The sequence below is a fragment of the Rhineura floridana genome, chromosome 7 (assembly GCF_030035675.1).
Source record: "Rhineura floridana isolate rRhiFlo1 chromosome 7, rRhiFlo1.hap2, whole genome shotgun sequence".
NCBI classification, from domain to species: domain Eukaryota; kingdom Metazoa; phylum Chordata; class Lepidosauria; order Squamata; family Rhineuridae; genus Rhineura; species Rhineura floridana.
In genome coordinates, this window is record NC_084486.1 from 152435252 (window position 1) to 152455118 (window position 19867).

The window sequence follows — 19867 nt, forward strand, 5'->3', positions numbered from 1 at the left end:
CTGTACCTGCCCTACACATGACGTCAGGTGGGGAGCAGGGGTGTGTGGTCTGGGGAAAACCAGCCTTGCTGGCCGAATCTGAACCCCGGGCAGGCCACGTTTGGCTCACGGGCTGCTGCTGGTAGAGATGACCCTGAGCTGGATGGGAGGGACTAGTGGGCTGCCTCGGTATATAAGGCAACGTCCTGGGTCAATTTACAGTGGGATGTGTGTAGAGGAATCATCGAGATTCTTCTCTGTCTCCAAACTGACCGAGGCAGCTTTTCAGAGGACGCACGGCGACTTCTGCCATCCAGCTGGGCAAACACAGTGAGGCCCTAGCAAGTCAGTTCGCCCAGTGGTGCCCTCCAGATGTTTTAGACGGCAACTCCCATTAGCCGTAGTCAGCACAAAACATCTGGAGAGCACCACGTTGGGGAAGGCTGGTCACGGCTAAAGGATTCCGTCGTCGATCACCGGGAAGTCTGTCATTGCAGCCCCGCCATCTCTCGTCGCCCCGCTCCTTACTCAGTGAAACAAGAGGCTCTTGTTTCGGAGAGGAAGATAAGCAGCGGGGGTGGTAGGTATTCTGCACGTGGTCAGAGGCCCTCTTCTTACTCAGTGCTCCCAGCCCAGGAGCGCCACACTTTAACCCTTGCTCGGTTTTAGCCCCCTCTTCCGCCTGGTTGCTGCGACAGGTTGCGAAGCAAACGCCTCTGGGGCGCATCCGGGACGCCGACCTCGCCGGCGTGGCCCTCCCACGCTGCTGGCCCCGCGACGGGCGGCAGCAACTCGCGCTTGGCCCCGCCCAGCCAGCCCCATAGGGCGGCGGAGGAGGCGGTGCCCGCCCCCTGCTTTGCATCGCGGCCACGTGAGCGGAGGGCCGGCTCCAATCAGCGCGCCCGCGGGGAAGTGGGGGAAAGGAAGGCGAAGCTGAGCGGGGCAAAGCGGCCGGGCGAGGCAGGCGGCGAGGGAGTGGGCGGAAGCGGCGCCTCGGAGGGCCAGGTGGGCGATCGCCGGGAAGGGAGCGCGGGGGGCGGCGGCGGCGCGGCGGCAGAGCCTGCGTGGCTGGCTGGTGATCGACGGAAGGGACGCTGCCGAGCCAGCCGCGGGTGCACGGAGAGGGCGCGTCGCCTTCGCCAGAGCTTCGTTCGGTAGTACCCCGGCTGAGTTCATCCGAGGTAGGCAACTCGCTTCACAGGGGAGGGTGCGCGCTCCTCCGGGCTCCTCCGGTTTGATTGGGTAAGGGGGCGCCTTTCATGGGAAGGGCTCTTTCGCCTTTAAAGTAAGGGGGTGAGCGCCCCCAATAATGAGCTCGCCCCCCCAGTATATTCCACCCATCTAGAAATATGCTTTGCCCCTTCTATGCCCCGCTCCGATTTTTTTCTCTGGTGCAGTTGCTGAAGCAGTTTTATTTTTAAAAACAAATGGCTAGCACACGGGATGGGGCGGGGGGGGCAGGAGAGTAAGGGGGCTTTAACCCTTTGCCTCCCACCGCGGGCCCGATCAGGATCAGGCCCCTTCCCCTGCGCTTTGCTCCGGGGGAAAGAAAGTCCTGGCAAAACCGTCCCGCTCAGCTCCTCTCCGCGGCTTCCGCCTCCACCCGCTTCTTTCCCTGCCGGCCTCTGATCCGCCTGGTCTTTGGCTCCCAGCCGGCGCCGCGCTTCCCGTCAGCGGCATCGGCCGAGCGGAGCCGGGAGGAGCAGCCCCGGCCGGCGCAGGATCGGCAGAAACACGGCCGGGCACTCTGCAGCCGCGCTCGGGGTTGTGCGGAGGCCCCCCGCGCTTTGAGCCGCTGCCGCGCTCCCTCCTGTGACAGGGAAAGGGGGCGATGAGGAGAGCCTGGCTGCAGGATTGGTCCAAAGGGAGCCTATCTAGTCCAGCCTCCTGTTCTCCCAGTGGCCGGCCAGGTGCCCCAGTGGAAGCCCCGTAGCAGGGCCTGAGGGCAAGATCCGCTCCGTAGCAACTGCGGCGCAGGGGCATCCTGCCTGTGACCCTGCAACGTGGGCCAGGCAGTGTTCTTGAGGGCAGGCAAGCCCTCTGAAAAATGGCACCGGGGGAGGAAGAGGAACAAACTTGTTGCTTGCTTTTTCCTCAGGGTGGGACTGGAAGACCCATCTGGCAAGGCAGATGACCACCTCTCCACAGAGAGTTTCTGTTGTGCTTTCGAGTACTCAGAGTGCTTTGTGTTCATGACCCCGGCAATCCATACAACAGCTCTGTAAGGTAGGCTCCTATTATTATTGTCGTGGGGGAAGGTGCTCTGCCCACGTGGGGTCTGGCCCAGGACTTAATCCCAGCTGCTGAGCCTCCCCCAGCCTCCCGATTCCCAACAGCTCCCAAGGAGTGAGATGGCAACCTTTGCAGGGGAGGATGAACACCTGTGGCCCTCCAGATGTTGTTGGACTGCACAGCTGCCGTCATCCCTGGCATTTGACTACCTGGCATGGGCTGACAGGAGTTGGAGTCCAGCCACAGCTGCAGGGCCGCCGGTTGTCCATCCTCACGAGTTAGTGCCTAGTCCTCTGTTTCATCATTCAGAGGTAGGTAGCTAGAACCAGACTTCTGGATCTGTTTGCTCATTTGTGTTTGCCGTGTATAGACTTTCCATCAATGACCTCCTCGGTGTGGTCCACAGATTTATTTATTTATTACAAATGAATTATAAACATGCACAAAAATTTAAAAAGCCAGTCAGTGCAACTAGCTGCCTAAAACCAACACCGGCTTGCATCAAACCATTCTGAAGCAGCATTAAAACCCAGCTAAAAATAGCTTGTTCCAAGGACGCTGAAGCATCGTTCGAAAAGTCCTGGGAGAATAAAAAGGTTTTCACCTGCTGCAGGAAAGATCTTAATGTCGGTGCCCAGAGAGCCTACCTAGCAGGGCCTGTCACTGGGGTGGCACTATTGAGAGAGGCCCTCTCCTCACTAGCTACCCCCTCCCCTCTTTAGATAGGCTGGTGGTCTGCCTCAGCAGCTTCCTGTGGTTGGAGAGGGCCCTTAGCTTCATGCAAGAGCCCCTGTGGGGAATGCAGAAGAGGTTGGGTCCAGTTTGACATCTTCAGTTAAAAGGAGCTCAGGCGGCAAGTCAGGAGAGAGACCCCTCTCTGCCTAAGCCCCTGTCGAGTGGCTGCCAGTCAGAGTGGTCTGCCTCCACATGAGGCGTTTTTGTCTGTTCATGCTGAGGGAGCGGCTCATTACGGTCGGTGTTCCTTCAGCCTGGTTTCCTCGACAGGTTTTGGTCTGCACCTCCCATCAGCCCCAGCTAGCGCACCCGTTGGGAGTTGGAGTCCAAAGGACTGCCCTCATTCCACTCTTGGTCCGGGTGGGTTCAGAGCACAGGGGATCCTTTCGGCCGCCGCACTTTCCTTTCTGTGGCGGATTCTCTTGTGGGGTCTCAGAGTGGCCCAGTGAACATCCTCCCCCCACCCTCAATGGGCATTTCTTAGCTTTTCTTAGCCTCTAAAAATTGCACTGATATTGCCTTGACACACGTGTGTGTGTGTGTGTGTGTGTGTATGTGTTGCATTGTCTGTTTTGCCACTGTGGGAATCTTTATGGCTCTGTTTTTGTCTTTTTAACTGCGTTTTTACTGTTACATGATTGCCCTGCAGATTACCTTGAGTACCTTTTTAGTCGTAAAGGTGACTCATATGTTTTGTAAATAAACAAACAGCACGTTCCTTCATTTGGCTGCAGGGAGCCTTTCAGTAGCTGAAGGCATCATCTTGAAAACAGCAAGCGTAAAAACTGGTCTGTTGTGGGGTAGACTTCATTGGGAACTTACTTAAGAACACAGGAAGAGCCCTGTACTGGACCAGGCCAACGGCCCATCTAGTCCAGCAGCCTGTTTTCGCAATGGGAAGCCATTGGCAAGCAGGCCCTCATCGCGAGAGCGCTCTTCCCTCCTGTGGTTTCCAGCAGCTGGTGGTATTTGCAAGCATACCACCTCTGACTATGGAGCCAGAGCAATAGCTATCACGGCTAGTAGCCACTGATAGACTTATATATGAATATGTCTAATCTTTTAAACCCCCTCTAGGATGCACACCTTAATGTGGTGAGGGGGTTTGAGAGTGTAAGAAGCTGAGAGCGATCCCTTCAGGAGTCTAGACCAAGAGGCTAGACTCCTAGCAGGGGCACCCAAGGCGGAATGGGGTCGCCATAAGTCATAATCGACTTGAAGGCGCATAGCAACAACAAGAGCAACAACAAATCTTATAAAACCCTCCAAGTCCGTGCCTCTTGTGGGAACAAATCCCATAGTTTAACTCTGTGCTGTGTGAAGAATATTTTCTTTTGTCTGTCCCGGATCTTCCAACATTCAGCTTCATTGGATGGCCACCAGTTCTAGTGTTAGGAGAGAGGGAGGAAAACTTTTCATTCTCCACAATGCATAATTGTATAAACCTCTATCGTGTCTTCCCGTACTCACCTTTTTTCTAAACTAAAAAGCCCCAATGTTGCAACCTTTCATCAAAGGGAGTCGCTCCATCCCCTTGATCATTCTGGTTGCCCTTTTCTGAACGTTTTCCAGCTCTACAATATCCTTTTTAAGGTGCAGCAACCAGAACTCCACACGGTACTCTGAGAGTGATTGCGCCATAGATTTGTATACTGGCATTATGATACCAACAGTTTTATTTTCAACTCATTTCCTAATGATCCCTAGCATGGAATTTGCTTTTTTTCACAGTTTCTGAGCAAGCAGGCTCCTTACCACTGGAATGTTTCAATTTTTGTTTTGATTGTTTTCTTGCTTGCCATCCTGGGTGACTTTGGAAGGAAGGTTGGAATTTTAATAAGTAATGACAATTATAGCTTGTTCCCCCTAGAATCAGACTCCCTTTCCCCCATTACTACTTTTCTCTCTTAGGGTTTCCTGATTGACCTTCAGTTGTACATCTGCAGGCAGGGTCAATTTCAACTTTTATTTTTTTTGTAGAGCACCTAGCAATTTTAGATATGTGAAATGATGTCAGGTCAGGACCATACAGAACTGGCTCTTTCAGGAAGGATGAGTCAGTTTATGCCTGATTAGCTATCCCCAAACCTAGTCATATAATTTTCTTCTTTCATAAACCAGGAAGCTCTCTCCATTTTCACGTTAGACTTCTTCCTGTGAGCCTTGGAAGCTGAATATGTAAGATGATGGGCTTTTTTAAATTTTTTTTTGGCATGGCAGGCCATCTTCACTGTGCTGTGTGGCTTTTGGCTTTTCTGGATGAGTTTAGACGTCGCTGACAGTGACTCTTCTTCTACTGTGTGAATAGGAAGGTCTTGTTGTAGCTGTGCACTTTGTATGAGTGAATAATACTTTGCATTTTTAGCATTTCCGTAATGCTTGTTGTGTGTTTGAAGTGCTTCACATGCAATTGCTCAAATTCCAAAGGGATAGCTGTCTTGAAGCAAAAACAGCCAGAAAAGAATCTCAGACCTTAACAGCTTTCAACTTGCTCTCCCAGTTCTTTCCTGTTGGCTTCTGTTTTGGTTGGGGGCAAGCACAACCATCCTGATTAGATCTTGTGCTGGCTTGATTGGGTCTTGCATTTGCTTCTGATCTGCAATGTCCTCTGACGCACACTCTCTTCTCTTGCTCCACATTTCGGCCTCACTCCATATATGACGTCAGGCCAAAAGGTGGAGCCTCACTTATATTTGAAAAAATGGAAATGGACTACCTTCAAGTCGATCCCGACTTACGGCAACCCTATGAAGAGGGTTTTCATGGCAAGAGGTATTCAGAGGGGGTTGACCATTGCCTCCCTTTGAGGCTGAGAGGCAGTGACTGGCCCAAGGCCACCCAGGGAGCTTCATGGCTGTGTGGGGATTCGAACCCTGGTCTCCCAGGTCCTCGTCCGACACTCTAACCACTATGCCACACTGGCTGTTCACTTATGTAAAAGGTGGAGCCTCATATATATATGAAGTGAGGCCAGAAGGTGAAGCAGCACAAGAGAGTGTGTGTCACAGAATGTTGCAGAGCAAAAGCATATATATATACATCCCTTTCTCTCATGTTCTCTATATATTTACTAACTGCATAGGTGACCAGTTTTATGAAGTGGACCCTGGCCCAGAAAACTGAATAGCACCATAGATTGGATTAATATGCCACCATGTGCTTTATTGTGTTTGATTTTTATATATAATCTCATTAACCTTCACAACTGCCCTGTGATGTAGGCCACTGACATTGTACCCCTTATTTCAGATTGAGGGACTGAGGCAGCGTAAGGCTGCCTGGTGAATTTGCAGCTAAGGTTAGTATTTGACTTGGGGTCTTGCTGGCCTGCAGCCTTAAAGTGTGGGTGATTTTAGTAAAACAAACAAATAGCTAGAGCTGTGTGTGAGGGAGAGTTACCCTGATGGCTGTTCTACCTCCACTGGTGGAGGTCGTATCGTTCTGTATACCATTTGCTGGAAACCGCAGGAAGGGAGAGTGCTGTTGTGTTCACGTCCTGCTTTGGGGTGTCTGGTTGACCACTGTAAGAACAGGATGCTGGACTAGATTGGCCACTAGTCTGATCCAGAAGGTTCTTCTTATGAGTTGGATCAGGACCATGGTGTGAAGGAGAAGAGCTTTATTTTATTTTATTTATTTATTATAAGATTTGTTAGTCGCCCATCTGGCTGGATAACCAGCCACTCTGGGCGACGTACACGATAAAACAGTATATAAAACAGTTAAAAATTTAAAACAACAGTAAAACTAGCCCGTTCCAAAAGCCTGCCTAAAAAACCAGGTCTTCAGGGTCCGGTGGAAGCTCATAATAGATGGGGCATGGCGTAGATCATTTGGGAGAGAGTTCCATAGGGTGGGGGCCACAATTGAGAAGGCCCTCTCTCGAGTCCTCACCAGTCTAGCTGTTTAGACTGGTGGGATCCAGAGAAGGTCTTCTGAGGCTGATCTTGTTGAGCGGCATCCCTGTCGATGCTGGAGGCGCTCCTTCAGATAAGCTGGGCCACAACTGTATAGGGTTATAAAGGTTAAGACCAACACCTTGAATTGGGCTCGGTACACAACCGGTAACCAATGCAACTCCTTCAACACAGGAGTGATGTGATCTCTACGGTGGCCGCCTGTAATCAGACGCGCCGCTGCATTTTGTACCAGCTGTAACTTCCGAACCGTTTTCAGGGGTAACCCCACGTAGAGCGCATTACAGTAGTCTAGGCGAGTGGTGATGAGGGCATGTACCACCGGTGGGAGCAGATGATTGGGAAGGTAGGGGCGTAGCCTCCGTATCAGATGGAGTTGATACAGAGCTGCCCGACTCACAGCCGAAACTTGAGCCTCCATGGACAGCTGGGAGTCAAGAATGACCCCCAGGCTACGGACCTGGTCTTTCAGGGGCAGTCGTACCCCGTTGAGCACCAGGTCTATATCTCCCAACCTTCCCTTGTCTCCCACAAACAGCACCTTGGTTTTGTCTGGATTCAGTTTCAGCTTATTCCTTCCCATCCAGCCACTCACCGACTCCAGGTACTTGGACAGGGTTTCCACAGCCAACCTTGGTGAAGATTTAAATGAGAGATAGAGCTGTGTGTCATCCGCATACTGATGACACTGCAGCCCAAATCTCCTGATGATTGCTCCCAGCGGCTTTATATAGATGTTAAAAAGCATTGGAGAAAGGATAGACCCCTGTGGTACCCCACAAATGAGGGGCCAGGGATCTGAGACCTCCTCCTCCAGTGCTACTCTTTGGTACCTCCCAGAGAGGAAGGAATGGAACCACTGCAATACAGTGCCCCCAATACCTAACCTCTGCAGGCGGTCCAAGAGGATACCGTGGTCAACGGTATAGAAAGCCGCTGAGAGATCGAGAAGGACAAGGAAGGTGCATTCGCCTCTATCCCACGCCCTTCTCATATCATCTACCAAGGCGACCAAGGCTGTTTCAGTCCCATGCCCCGGTCTGAAGCCCGACTGAAATGGATCTAGATAATCCGTTTCTTCCAAGTGTGCTTGCAGCTGTTTAGCCACCACCCGCTCAACTGCCTTGCCTAAGAATGGCACATTTGAGACCGGGCGAAAGTTGTTCAGATCTTGGGGGTTCAAGGTGGGCTTTTTTAAGATTGGTTTTATTATCGCCTCCTTGAGTACTGATGGCATTAGTCCCTCTTCAAGCGATGCATTTCCCATCAGCTTGATTCTTTCTGCCAGTCTATCTTTGCAGCTCATGATGAGCCACGAAGGGCAAGGATCAAGTAGGCAGGTGGTCGGCTTTAAAGTTAAAAGCACTCCCCTCTTCTCCCGAGACAAACACAAGGTCGAGTGCATGACCGGCTACATGGGTGGGACCCATTGAAATAAGGTGCAGCTCCCGGGAAGCCATGGTTTCCCAGAAGTCCCGAGGTGCTCCAGTGAGACTGGCCTCCGAATGCACGTTGAAGTCCCCCAATACCAAAAGGTTTGGGGACTGCACCCGCACATCCGAGACCAGCCCCAGCACCTCGGCCAGGGATTCTGTCGTGCTGCGGGGTGGGCGGTACACCAGCAGAATCCCTAGACTGCCCTTTGGTCCCAACCTCCAGTACATGCAATCTGCCACCTTGGTCTCATAGAGTGGGGGTCTGGTGATAACCAAGGACCTTCGATAAATAACCGCCACTCCCCCTCCCCGACTACCAACCCTCGGCCGCTGTGCATACGAAAACCCAGCTGGGCACATGGCAGCCGGAGTAGGAGCGGAAGCTTCATCCAGCCAGGTTTCCGTAATACATGCTAGGTCCGCGCCCTCATCCAGTATCATATCATGGATGAGGGATGTCTTCTGGGCGACAGACCTGGCATTGCACAGCAGCACTCGAAGGCCGGAGCATGGAGCCAAGCACCCCCCAGCTATCTGTTGGTTCCAGGCAGGCCTGGAATGAGGGACAGATATTACGCATCTCTCTCTGGTTCCTCTTACCTGACATGGCCTGCCCCTAGCTCCCCACCAGCGTCTGCTGCTCAGCCTCGGTATACATTGGCCTCCCACCCTTTCCCCATCTCTCCCCTGTGAATAGCACATGCCCCGATGTTAGCTTCCGCCGCTGTTAAACCTCCCTCACAAAAAGTGGCGGAGTTGAATGGCGCCACAAGGTCTCTTCAAAAGGCCCTCCAACAAAAGGGAGGCGATGCTGTTCCACACAGAGTAGACCCACTGGATTAAGGCCAGTGCCACAGGCGACCGCAGTGTAAATCCGCCACCAATCTCCTCTTCCTCCTCCTCCTCCGACAAAAGTTCTCCCTCTTCGGCTGGCTACGGTGGACAAAGGGGCCGGCAGCCGTATGGTAGGCGTTGTAGGCTAGTTGGGGCTCCACGGTCAGGAGGAGGGCAGCGAGGCAGCGAGGCAACCACTCGCCGCCTCCTCCTCCTCCGGCTTTGCTAGCTGGCTGGGCTGGGTGGATGGAAGAGCCGGCAGCCGTGGTGGGCGGTACAAGCCAGTTAGATTTTGCGGGCAAAGGGAGAATGGTAACAGTGGCGCTTCTCAGCCCAGCGAGAAGCCACGGTCCAGAAGAGAAGATGTAACAGCCGCAGCTCCCACTCCTCTGCCCGGCCCTTCGCCCCGCTCCCTACCAACGAAAGCTCGACTCACCCTTTTCTTCTGCCTTCTGTCCCAGTTGGAATTTCTCTCTCTCTCCCCCCCCCCCTGCCAAAATGGAAATGTACTGCTTTCAATTCAATCCCGACTTATGGCGACCCTACAAATAGGGTTTCCATGGTAAGCGGTATTCAGAGGGGGTTCACCATTGCCTTCCTCTGAGGCTGAGAGGCAGTGACTGGCCCAAGGTCTCCCAGGGAGCTTCATGGCTGTGTGGGGATTTGAACCCTGGTCTACCAGGTCATAGTCCAACACCTTAACCACTACACCACACTGGCTCTGCCCCCTCCTGTCCATGCCAGCAATTATTATAATTATTATATTTATTATTGTATGTATTGGTCTCTTTATACAAAGAAAAGGTCTCAAAGTGACTTGACAGGATAAAATGCAACACATAAAAGCAATTTAAAACAAAAAAAATTAAAACCTCCTACTGGGAGGAAGGGCGGGATATAAATCTAATAAATAGATAAATAAATAAAACAGTGTGCAATACAAAAAACATAAGATGCTCATCCTGCAACATACATGGACAAGTCCTCCCTGCCCCACTAAAAGATGAGAGGAAGTGAGCGTATTATCCTGGCTGGACAAAAAAGCCAGAGGTATGAGCGACTCAGTGTGTGTCTGCATTTATAGTTCCTTGTAACGTGTGAATCTTCTCTCTAACCTTTCAAACCAAGAAGGGATGTCTTTGCTCAGCCAGAATCCACTTTTTTATGTATAATCCATACTCTTGCATAGGGTATAATATTTGTATTGCTTATGCAGCACCATCATGGCGCCTTACATAGGCAGAAATAGATGGGTCTCTGCTCCCTAGGAGCTTACAATTTTAAAATAGACAATGGGGCAAATAACAGAGGGTGGGGGAGAGAGAGAGAGAAGAAAAGGGATGAGAGCATGTGGGATATGCTCTTCAGTGGCATCTAGTGCCTGTTGGGCTGGGGGGGGGCACGGAAGGCAGGGAGGCCAACAGTAAGTGGCGACAGAGGCCATGGCAAGAGGAGCCAACTAATTTTGGACTGGCTATCAGTAAGAAGACAGGTGTGTGCAGGCTTGCTGTTGAACAGATGGAGGGTTTCACTGGACCACCCTCCATTGACACTGCTAACATGTACTTCAAAGGTGAAGTATACGGCTTGGGACCACAATACCTGATGGAATGCCTCTCCTGACATGAACCCACCCGTACACTATGCTCAACATCAAAGGCCCTCCTCCGGGTGCCTACTCCGAGGGAAGCTCGGAAGATGGCAATAAGGGAGAGGTCCTTCTCAGTGGTGGCCCCCAAATTATGGAATAATCTTTTTGTCGAGGTGCACCTGGTGCCAACACTGTTATCTTTTCGCCACCAGGTTAAGACTTTCCTCTTCTGCCATTTTAGCATGTGTTTTTAAGTTGTTTTTAAAAATGTGTTTTTAAATTTGTATATTTGTTTTTAATGTTGTAAATCGCCCAGAGAGCTTTGGCTATGGGGTGGTATACAAATGTAATACATAAATAAAGGTGGTCACAGTAGCGCACGAGAGGACTAGGAGAGAAGTCGTAAAGGCCCACATGGAAGAGGTGGGTTTGATTATTTGAAAGAAGGGGGAGAGATGATTCCCGGGAAGGGATTCTGGGACTGGGGGCATGAAACAGTCAGTTGGCCAAGGGCATTGATGTGGGCTTCCTGGGGATGGGGAAAGTAATTGGGAAATCAGGGCAATTCTCACTGGAAAATCTTCTGATTGCCCAGGTCAGCCTTTGCCCAATCGGGTGCCCTCCATATGTTTCGGACTACAGCCCTCATCACCCCCAGCCAGCACAAGTTTTCAAACTCCCAGCACAACAGTCCAGGTCGGGAAAGGCTGCCCTAGAGAGTGATCACTGGCTGAGGGTAATAGAATTGAGGCAGGGATTTGACACTTGACATGATATGTAGGCAAAAAGAAGTTCCTTTCTCTGGGAACGTTCAGTCTAAATTTAGAGCAGGTCAGGCACAGCAACAGGGCTGTGTATGTGAGTAAAACGCTTCAGGCTCTTATGGAGCATAAATCCACCTTGACAAAAGAAGCTGATTCGAAAAGTGTGTCATTGTTACTAAGCAATATCTGTTCCTTTGAAAAGAGGGCAAAGGGCCTTCGTGAGAAATGAACCCATCTACAAGACCCATAAAGACGAGAGGAAGAGTTGGTGTTCTCAGGCTGGTGCGTGTGCTATTTTCAGCAGCAACTTGAAGTTTCGGCTGCATTTTCAGTCTTTGTGTTGGGTTCAATGTTGTGTTAAATTTCTTTTTCATTGCCACGGACGTGCCAGGAAAGGAATGAGAGGAGGAGGAGAAGGTGGAAGTCGAGAAACGATCCGAAGGGTGAGGGAGCCTGATCGTTAACTGTTGCTGAAAGCTCACAGGAGCTTCTGCCACCTTGGTTTCTCCTGGCTGTTTTGGGCTACAATTCCCATCAGCTGTACTGATGGGAGCTGTAGTCTAAAACATCTAGAGTGCACCAAGTTGGACAAAGACTATGTTACAACCATTGCACATATTGAAATCTATCTGAATTTGTTCAGGTTCACATTTCCCATAAAACGATGCACTTCACTGACAACTCTCATTGTAATTCCACTTACAACAGTAATAAGGGGCTCATTTTGAAGATCACGGTATTTGTGAGAAATGTAGAAAGCTCTGTGCCACGTTTAGCAGACATACAGCAAATTAAGTGACAGCCAAAGGTTTAAGATAATTTCAAAGTTTCAATAATTTCTGTGCCCACTATCTCTTCTTCGCAAGGACATCAGTTCATGGCTTTAGCTATACCAATTAGCTGTCCAGTGCTCTGTTCACACACCACATTTCGTTACAATGTTCTCATATACACCAGATGTTTGGGGATATGGCATTTTTGAAAAATGCACAATTTCCCTACTTTTGGTCCACAAATCAGCGTAAGGTCCTATAATGTTCAAAATACACTCCTTTGGCTGTTTGCAATTTATTTTGAGAACTGCAAGATTTGTTGTTGTTGTTATCTGCCTTCAAGTCGATTGCAACTTGTGGTGACCCTATGAGTCAGTGACCTCCAATAGCATCTGTCATGAACCATCCTCTTCAGATCTTGTAAGTTCAGGTCTGTGGCTTCCTTTATGGAATCGATCCATCTTGTTTGGCCTTCCTCTTTTTCTACTCCCTTCTGTTTTTCCCAGCATTACTGTCTTTTCGAGTATTCCAATTTATGATATTTTAAAATTATTTTAAACATATGCCAATGTTAGGTGTGCTCTACTTCTAGACCTTCAGTATAATTGCTAATTACTGGGGATACATTTAGCAAAGAAACCTGCATATGCAATATTCTGGGAGTTAAATAATAGACAATCACATGCTTCAAATTCATGCAAACCATTCATTTTTGTGTAGATTATAGAGGCAAGGCTGCCAGATGTCTGCATTTCAGGACAGTGTTTCTTTAACACTTCTGCAGCTTCTGTGATATATAAAAAAGATTAGTCCTGTAACTTGTATCATTGAACTAAAACATAATGAAACTCAATCAGTCACAAAACAGTTGGATAGCCTTTTCCTCTTATGTCAAAAGGGGCTGCATCATAGATGGCTATGCAAACTAATTTGCCTGAGCCCCGCCTGTTGGACCAAGTGGGAGGAGTCATCAGTATTCTGCCTACTGTTCTGATCATTTACATCCGGAGGTCAGAAAGAGGAGAGATTTCTGGTGCTGGTTACGGATTTATTATGTGGCTCAACGCATTTTGGAATATGTTCCTTCCTCAGAAGCTATATTTCCTTGTCTCTGTAAAAGCAATGAGAATTCTTTACCAAAGCCCCACACTGAATATAACTGGAGTTTGATTTATAGCACCAGAGCTTGTCTCTCCTCTTCGGTGCTTTTCCCATTTTTTGTTCCATTTACATCTGGGGTCAGGAACTGGATGTTATTGGACTTCAATTCCCATCAGCCCCAGCCAGCATGGCCAATGGCCACGGATGATGTTGGAAGTCACAGTCCAGCAATGATTTACGTTACTGATATCTGAAGGGGGAAGCATGCAGAGCTAGCATTTATCCCCCACCCCCGAAAGAAAACTAAAAAAATTCTGTCAGCTGCTTTGGTGCTACATTCTTGGAATAGTAGGAGCTGCCTTGTACTGAGTCTGTCTGGTCCATTTAGCTCAGTATTGTCTACTCTGACTGGCAGCCTCCAGCATTGAGAAGGAACTGATTGGACCTGGGAGCATCTGCATGCAAAACAGATGCTCTACCAGTGAGCTACCTATAGAAACATAGAATAGTAGAGTTGGAAGGGGCCTATAAGGCCATCCAGTCCAACCCCCTGCGCAATGCAGGAATCCAAATCAAAACATTCCCGACAGATGGCTGTCCAGCTGCCTCTTGAAGGCCTCCAGTGTTGGAGAGCCCACTACCTCTCTAGGTCATTGGTTCCATTGTCGTATGGCTCTAACAGGAAGTTTTTCCTGATGTCCAGTTGAAATCTGGCTTCCTGCAACTTGAGCCCATTATTCCGTGTCCTGCACTCTGGGACGATCGAGAAGAGATGCCAGCCCTCCGCTGTGTGTCAACCTTTCAAGTACTTGAAGAGTGCTATCATATCTCCCCTCAGTCTTCTCTTCTCCAGGCTAAACATGCCCAGTTCTTCCAGTCTCTCCTCATAGGGCTTTGTTTCTAGTCCCCTGATCATCCTTGTTGCCCTCCTCTGAACCCGTTCCAGCCCTTCCCCTGATTGGCCATGTACAGGCTACTTGACACAGTTAGGGGCAAGGTGGTAGGGCACTCTTAATTTGCACATATTTTCAGAGAGGTTGGATTGGTGGTAAAGGACACGTGATGTCTCCTCACTCCCTTTGGTCCTGTCTGGTCTCTGTGTCTAACGGCAGGTGTGTGATCATATGTGTGGAGGTGAATATATCTTACTATATTATATTTTTGTAAGTGTAACACTACCAGTGAATGCTTCTGCATGGTGGGGGGAGTGGTAGGGGGTGGCACAGCGGAGGGAGGGAGAGATGGCTAGGGGGCACCTAGTAGAGGGGATGGGGGATGCCTTGGGGGTGCTGTAGGATGAGGTATAGGCAGGGATGGCGAGCGACATGAGCAGAAGTGGCAGCCCCTAGTACGTATACACGCGTACACGGATAGGTAGTAAGGTAGGTTCAATAGTTGCTTTGTTTTTTATGTTGCAGTTTGAAGAAACCTGATGCAGAATTAAGTAGTATAATTGATTGTAATATTAAGACAATTTTGCTTGGAATTGCTAAACACATCACAAACATTTTAATAATAATAATAATAATAAAATTTTATTTAATTAGTCACCCATCTGTCCGCCTAAACGGACACTCTGGGCGACGTACACAATATAAAAACAATACATACAGCAATTTACAATATTAACAGCACTTCATCTAACCATCCTTCAGTAATACAATATAAAAACCTAACCCACCCCAGAAATCCCATAGGCCTGCCTGAACAGCCAGGTCTTTAAAGCTTGGCGAAAAGCCATCAGGGAGGAGGCATGATGAAGGTCAAAAGGAAGCAGGTTCCAGAGGGTGGGGGCCACGATCGAAAAGGCCCTCTCTCTGAGCATTATTGTCTCCTGCACGCATTCTGATTTGTAGAGTCTCTCTCTCTCTCTCTCTCTCTCTCTCTCTCTCTCTCTCTCTGTGTGTGTAGAGGCTTTTTTGTTTATTTAAATTTTTCAGAAATTCAGCAGCTCTCAAAGAAAGCATCATGTGTGAATGAGACTCCCTGACTGAAGCAACCTTTATGTGCACAAGCAATACGCTGAACGGAGATGTTTTGATGTTGATGAATAATGACAGACGCATTTTGGAACAGTACTGTTCATTCCCTTTCTTTCTCTGCTTACCAGACCCCCAAAACAATTTATGAATTTCAATTTGCAGAGACATTTTAAAAAATATTGTTGGAGTTTTAGAGCATAACTTGTTTGCGACGATGGGTCTGCTGGCATGGAAGATGCTGTGAAGTCACTGGGGCCCTAGTTTTTGCCAAAACTTTCTGCAAAAGTTCTGTTTCATTAATTGATCTGAAATTTCAGAAATTCCTTTCAATAGCATCTCTTTCTTACGATAATTTCTTCTTGTTTTTTAATCTCAGACCTAGTTCTGTAAGGTTCACTTGCGAGTGCCCAGAGGTGTCCTTTGGGTTTTGTGCGAGGTTGTCGCAAAGGCTTTGTGCTGTTATTTACTAATTGTGCTGTAGGTAATCCACAGCTCTTTGTAACACCCATTTATAGGGCCGTATCTTGGGACCCCAGAGAGTTTGGTGATCATCGTCCCAGAAAGAAGATATTGCAGTCTGCCGTACGTGAGCCTTGGCCCTTAGATAGCCACCTTGCCATAGACGTGCAGAATTTGTGGCCTGCTAACCAAACACAACCCCTCTTGACTACATAAAAGAACTCAATTGAAGTTTCCTAAACCCACTGTTTTGCTTGCTTGCCTGAGACTGAAAACCAGAGGGGGGGGGGAATTGTTGATTATTTGGCAGGTGAGAACTGATGGCCGGTGGTGGTCATCTTCCAGATTGGTGGGGTGCCAGTCTCTGTAACACTGCTGTGGAGTATTTTTTGACTCTGTTTGTGGCTTGGTATGGTTGGAGGGTCTGGCTCTGCCATGCATTACCTGGGGATAATGGTCCCTGACCTCTGGTTTCTAAGCCATATCCAAAGTATGAGCTCATGCCTCTGCTTGGCTGTTCTCTACTTTGCTCCTGGCCAGTAACAAGGCTTTTGTGTTCAGCCTGTGGAGGAGCTGGGGAGCAGGCAGGCAGGAAAGCCAGGTGGTGGGGTACGTCCTGGCCAGGCCCACAGTCTCTCCAAGTAGGCCACTAACCTTTCTGGTGTGTGTTGCCAGCTGTGGTCCTAGGAACATAGGACACTATTTTATATCTAGGCTGCAATATTTATTTATTTGATTTATATCCCTCCCTTCCTCCTAGTAGGAGTCCAAGGCAGCAAACAAAAGCACTGAAAACACTCTAAAACATCATTAAAACATATTAAAACAAAACATCTTTAAAAGCATTTTTAAACAAGCTTTAAAAACATCTTTAAAAACATCTTTAAAAAAAGCTTTAAAAGCAATTCCAACACAGACGCAGAATGGGACAAGGTCTCAACTTAAAAGGCTGGTTGAATGAGGGTCTTCAGTAGGCACCAAAAAGATAACAGAGATGGCGCCTGCCTAATATTCAAAGGGAGGGAATTCCACAGGGTAGGTGCCGCCACACTAAAGGTCTGTTTCCTATGTTGTGCAGAACGAACTTCCTGCTAAGATGGTATCTGCAGGAGGCCCTTGCCTGCAGAGCACAGTGATCAACTGGCTGGGTATACAAGGGGTGAGATGGTCTTTCAGGTATCCTGGTCCCAAGCTGTAAAGGGCTTTGTACACACAATGCAGCACCTTGGACTTAGCCCAGTAGCTAATAGGTAGCCAGTGCAGGCATGTATCTATGCAGAAGTAAGCTCCATTGGGTTCAATAGGACTTATTCCCAGGTAAGTGTGTATTGGATTGCAGCCTTAGTCAGGTCATTGACGTCCACAAAACCCTTCTCAGTAGTTGTGCCCAAGCTCTGCAACTCTCCTCCAAGGAAGGCCAGTCAAATCCTCTTGTTGATGCCCTTCCACTTAGCAGGCATTATTTATATATTATTTGAAGAGATTTCTTACTCACCTTTCACCATAACATTCCAAAGTGGGTTACAACCATGTAATCATGCCACACGAAAATCCAGTGGAGCAATTTAAAGCAAACTACAGTCTGTGCGTCAAACCATAGTGAAGGCCCCACAAAACCCACATAAATCTTAACTGTCACAGGCCAGGGTAAAGAGGCGTGTCTTCAGCAAGCGATGGGGATTATCTAATGAGGGTGCTTCATGCGAGGGTGCTTGATGCTCCCTCTGGGGGGGGGGGGAGCACCACAATTTGGGAGCTGCCACACACAGAAACGTCTCTATTTACACTGGCTTTTGGCTTAATACATTGATTTGTTTGCCTTCCTCCCAGTATTTTAGTTTGAACTTTAATTTACGTTTTATTATTTTATCAAGCCGTTGGATTTTTAAAAATAAATTTGATCTAAGTTGATGCTGTTTTTAGTAATTATATGTATTTTGTTGTATATGATCAGTCTGGGATTTCTGATTTGGAACTTATCCTCCCTTTCATCCGTGGATAAATGATACCTTAAAAATAGATACAGTCAACGGGGTCGTTTACCCTTAGTGGGTGGAGTTTGTGTTTCAATAGAAATACTATTATCAAAGGTGCTATGGACTACGAAGAAGAATGAATACAGGGTGAACAGGACAAATGAGCTAAGCGGAAGGCACGTCAAACAAATCCTCATCGCGACCATCTTCCATCTGGAAACCTCACTGTGGGAGGCTGTGTGGATCCAGAATTGGCTTCCACTGTCACTTATGGACCCACTGTTAAAGACCTTATCTTGGAAGACAATCTTACTCGGCCATGAGAGATCACCAATGAATGAATGACTTTGAAATATTTCAGGTTTTGGAGGCCAGAATCAAGTAATGTGCTTGGATGACCAGGCACTTTCCTACCTCTAGCTCTATGGGGTCACAAATGTGGCGCCCATCTGCACAATTGTGCCCTTGAGGTCCTTTCCTGGTGCCCACCAAGCCTCTGAGCTTCCCCCACCCTGGGTTTCAGCTCTGTGTGCTTTTTAAGGAAGTTGTAAGAGTGACACTCTTTCCACTTCCTCTTTCAGCACTATGGACTTTCCAAGACTTACATTATACAGCACTCTTTGAGTACGATTCTGGAGCCATCTGTGGATCCACCTGATAGTTTTTCCATCCAGCCCACGTTTAGCTAGCTTGCTAATCAGAATATCATGGAGCACTTTGTCAAGAGCTTTGCCGAAGTTGAAATATATTATGTCCACAGCCTCCTCGTCTGCCAATAAGTGTTACCCGATCAAAAAATTAGATAAGGTTAGTCTGGCAGGATTTTTCTTGACAGATTATCATTATCTCCTTCTGCTGCTGATGGTAATTGTGAGATGAGGCACGCCTGAGATTCTGGTCTAAATTCTGCTGCAAGGAAACCCAAATTATGCAACAGAAGATAATGCATTTTTCAACCTGTAAAACAGGGGAGGACACTTCCTTTGCATTCAGAACATTCCCAGCACCTCCAGTGACAAAGGATATTTGGGCTTTGTTTAAGATCTCTGCCTCAGGTTTTGGAGAGCTGCGACTGGTCAGAGTACAAGCTGTATACATTATGCAGATTCACATGATTTTGCTTCTGTTAGTCATGGGGCAGGAGCTACCTGGGCATTGAGCCCACAACCTGACCACTGGAAATAGTGGACATGTTTAACCCTCTTTTGTAGCTTCTTAGATTTGTCTCTGCAGGCATTGCCTTTCAACACCTTGCAATCTTAAGGTCTAGAAGCTTGTTTTTGGTTGGAAATAATAAACAGAGAGAGGTGCCGTACTCAGGATGTTAAATTTTGCATCCAGTGCCACAGTCAGCTTCTGTGGCATCTGTATAGAGCTGAGAGCAACACGCACAGTCATGGATACATCTCTCTTTGACTTTCCCCCCTAAAAACAGTTCAGACCTGGGAGTCTCAAATCTTTGTTTCAGTTTTTGCAGGATCAGTGTTGCAACATGGCACATTGGGAGCCCCATCAATTTCTCAGTTGTTTTCCATCCTGAATAATATCTTGAGAGGGACCAGGCTTGGACCAGGGCTTTGCATTTCTGAAAGGGAGGAAATGAATCCCATCAGCTTCATGGCTGCAGAGTTATTGCCTCATGACTCAGACAGAGCCCCCAAAGACCTGGACTTTGATTAAGGTTCTTCCTGTGATATCTACTCTGGGTTTGATCACTTACAAATTAAACTGAAGGGGTGAGTGTGTTTGTGTGTGTGAGGAGGACATATTTCTCAGTGTGTTCAACCACGGCTGGGTTAATAATATCTTGGGACTCAATCTTATCCATGCCCTCTTGTACAGAGAGTGAGGGAGGTGGGTTTCACACAAAAGCATCTATTTTCCTGATAGCAATAAATTGCATTTATGCCAAGTCTTTTCTTTTCCCCTCGTTTGGCTGGTTGGGAAGGCTGCATGTTCTAAGGGAGCTGCTAAAACAGTGGAATCTGACCCTTTTCAGCAAGAGGACAGAGGAGTTGTCTGCTGTGCAAGACGCTTGCTGAGCTTGCCAAGATTTAAGAGCATTGGTGATGCACTGGAGGCAAAGTT

The 19867-nt window shown here is 48.3% G+C and overlaps 1 protein-coding gene across 5 annotated transcripts in view; it reads left to right on the plus strand.

Moving 5' to 3' along the window:
* Positions 1–891: 891 nt before the first annotated feature.
* Positions 892–19867, plus strand: part of IL1RAP (interleukin 1 receptor accessory protein) — a 95722-nt gene continuing 76746 nt past the window's right edge. For 2 of the 5 annotated variants that reach the window (XM_061637623.1, XM_061637624.1), the window contains exons 1-2: positions 892–1160; positions 2078–2205. The gene's annotated coding sequence lies outside the window, so the exon portion shown is untranslated. The remainder of the gene's footprint in view (positions 1161–2077; positions 2206–19867) is intronic. The other 3 variants (XM_061637625.1, XM_061637627.1, XM_061637626.1) reach the window with 3 other exon arrangements.